This window comes from Colobus angolensis, unplaced genomic scaffold (genome assembly GCF_000951035.1).
Source record: "Colobus angolensis palliatus isolate OR3802 unplaced genomic scaffold, Cang.pa_1.0 Scaffold66, whole genome shotgun sequence".
NCBI lineage: Eukaryota > Metazoa > Chordata > Mammalia > Primates > Cercopithecidae > Colobus > Colobus angolensis.
Window position 1 is genome coordinate 3,079,307 of NW_012120265.1, and position 2,525 is coordinate 3,081,831.

At 60.2% G+C, this 2,525-nt stretch overlaps 1 protein-coding gene across 1 annotated transcript in view; it reads right to left on the minus strand.

Annotated features, from left to right (window-relative positions):
• The window catches only part of CERS1 (ceramide synthase 1), a 23,620-nt gene extending 23,311 nt beyond the window's left edge, over positions 1-309 (minus strand). The window contains exon 1 of the mRNA XM_011925827.1: positions 143-309. The gene's annotated coding sequence lies outside the window, so the exon portion shown is untranslated. The remainder of the gene's footprint in view (positions 1-142) is intronic.
• Positions 310-2,525: the final 2,216 nt, after the last annotated feature.

Below are 2,525 nucleotides of genomic sequence, written 5' to 3' on the forward strand. Positions count from 1 at the left end.
CCCACCTCACCGCGCCGTGCCCGTGACGGGGGCCACGGGGACACTAGCAGGCAGTCCCCTCGGCCGGCGACCTCCGCTCCTCACGGCCCTCCAGCACGCCACGCCGCTCCCGCTCCATCGTCCCGGCCCGCTCGGACCTCACCGTTCTCAGAGCCCTCGCTGCTCCTCAAGGACCCGAGGCCTGGCACGCCTTGGCACAGTCTGGGGACCATCCCGTGGCCTTCCTGCATTCAGGAGGCATAGCCTCAATGAAACATTCTCATTCTTCAAAAGGAAACGGCCCACGCGAGGGCGTTGGGAAGCGCACCTAGTGGAGACGCAGCCCTCTGCCCTACACCAGGAGCTTGACAATGGGGTTCCAGCCTGGACGCGGGGACCCTGGGCACTTCCCAGGCATCTTCTTCTGCAGGTCTGCAGAGCGGGCTACTGGGACAAACGTGTAATGGGGGCTGCTGAGATTAGGGGGTTCTCTGAGGGTCACTTGCTGCTCTGTGACCCTGGGGAACCCTGGGGGCCTCCCCAACATCAGGTTAATACAGGAGTTGCAGAGAGGCTGCAGGAGTGGGTGCCAACGTGGGAGAGACTCCCAATCTGGATTGACTATGACATCATTGGGACCACCATAAGTGACTTTCCAATGCACCGTTCATTGACAAGGCCCTGTGCCCAAAGCCCCTGAAGGCCATCAAGGAAGATACTGGTCACCTCTGTTAGGACTGCCACCTCCCCAGGCACTGCTGCACTCCCCCCCGCAAATCCTAGCCCCCAGGATGTCCCCACAACTGGCCTTCAAGGTGCAGGATGCAGGGATGAGTCCTGCAGCAGCCGCACTGTCTCCCACACACCTGCACCTGAGCTTCAGGGGCACAGGTGAACACACCTTCCCTTTGCCCCACACCCAGTCCCCTACAACACATCCAGGTGGCCCTGCATCTGGCCACTCCTCTGCATCTGCACAGCCTTGCCCCCACCCCCGACCACCACTACCCTCTGGGGTTCTGTTAGGTATCCTGGCTTCCTCCTCACCCCATGGAGGCGAGAAGGAGGCTGTGACACCGTTGGGCCTGTTCCTCCTGTGTTTGCAGCCCTCCGTGGCTCCCGTCCCGCTCAGGGAAAGCCCAAGTCCTCACTGGCCGCCCTCACAGCATCCTGTTTCCCTCCATCTGTGGGCTTTCTTGCTGTTCTTCCAACATGCCAAGCTCTGTCCTGCCTCAGGGCCTTTGCACTAGCTGTTCCGCCCCTCCCCCCGAAATGCTGTTCCCCTAGGTACCGGCATGCTCTTCTGTCGCCTGCTTAGGCTGCCACCGAATCTGAAGTCCCACACACTCCTCATGTCTGCTTGGCACTTGTCACCATCTGCCCCTACATACATACAGCTCCTCCTTTTTATTTTTTTTGAGTTGGAGTCTCACTCCGTTGTCTGGACTGGAATGCAGTGGCGCATTCTCAGCTCACTGCAACCTCCGCCTCCTGGGTTCAAGCGATTCTCCTGCCTCAGTCTCCCGAGTAGCTGGGATTACAGGCGCCTGCTACCACACCCAGCTAATTTTTGTATTTTCAGTAGAGACAGGGTTTCGCCATGTTGGCCAGGCTGGACTCGAACTCCTGACCTCAAGTGATCTGCCCATCTTAGACTCCCGAAGTGCTGGGATTACAGGCATGAGCCACTGCACATGGCCCCACTCCTTATTCTTGAATGTGGACTCCATACGGACTGGGGGCCTAGTGTGTGGGGGGCACGAGGCCTGGCCTGGCCAATAGTTCAGGTCCAGCTGGAGGCCAGAGATGTGACTAATGCCACAACCTGCCTGGCAGGCAGAGGGGGACGAGTGGGATGTGTTTTATAGGTCCAGCCAGGCCTGTGGAGCAGCCGTGGACAGTCCCAGTCACCTCCCTCCACCCTCTCAGCCAGCATTATCTGGTCACCATGGCGCCCATCGGTCATGAGAGAGGCGCCACCCACCCACCCACTGGCCCCAGCTCAGCCTCGAATTTCTGTTTGGCGGGTCCAGCCAGGAGGCTGCCAATAGGTGGGTGCAGGGCAGGAATGGAAGGCGGCTCTGCTGGCAGCTGGGGACCAGGCACCCAAGGCTGGGCAGAGGTCAGTCTTGAGGCTGGTGTCCCCGCACCCACCCCAAGGTCTCCTTCCTCCAGGAAGCTTGGCCTGGACCCCTCCTAATGTCCCTGCCCAGAGAGTTCTCTTTTGCCACTTCCCTCCCCTACCAGGCTGGGGGTGGGGTCGCTTGCTGTCCTACCCTGGCGAGAGGAGACAGGGTCCAGTTTCAAATGAATAGGCCTGGGTGGGGCTTGGGGAAACCCTGGGAGATAAGCCCAGGCTAGGCTCAGAGGTCAAAGGGCATGCACCCCCATGCAGCGCCCCTTGACCTCACAGCCCTGTGCCACCGAGGAACCTCTGAGCCAGTCATGCCCATTGCCAGGGTGCCTGTCCCCCCAGAACTTAGCCTGGCAGCTCCTTTTTGTTGTTTGGGTAGACACAGCTCAATGGTGACTTCATCTGGGAGGCT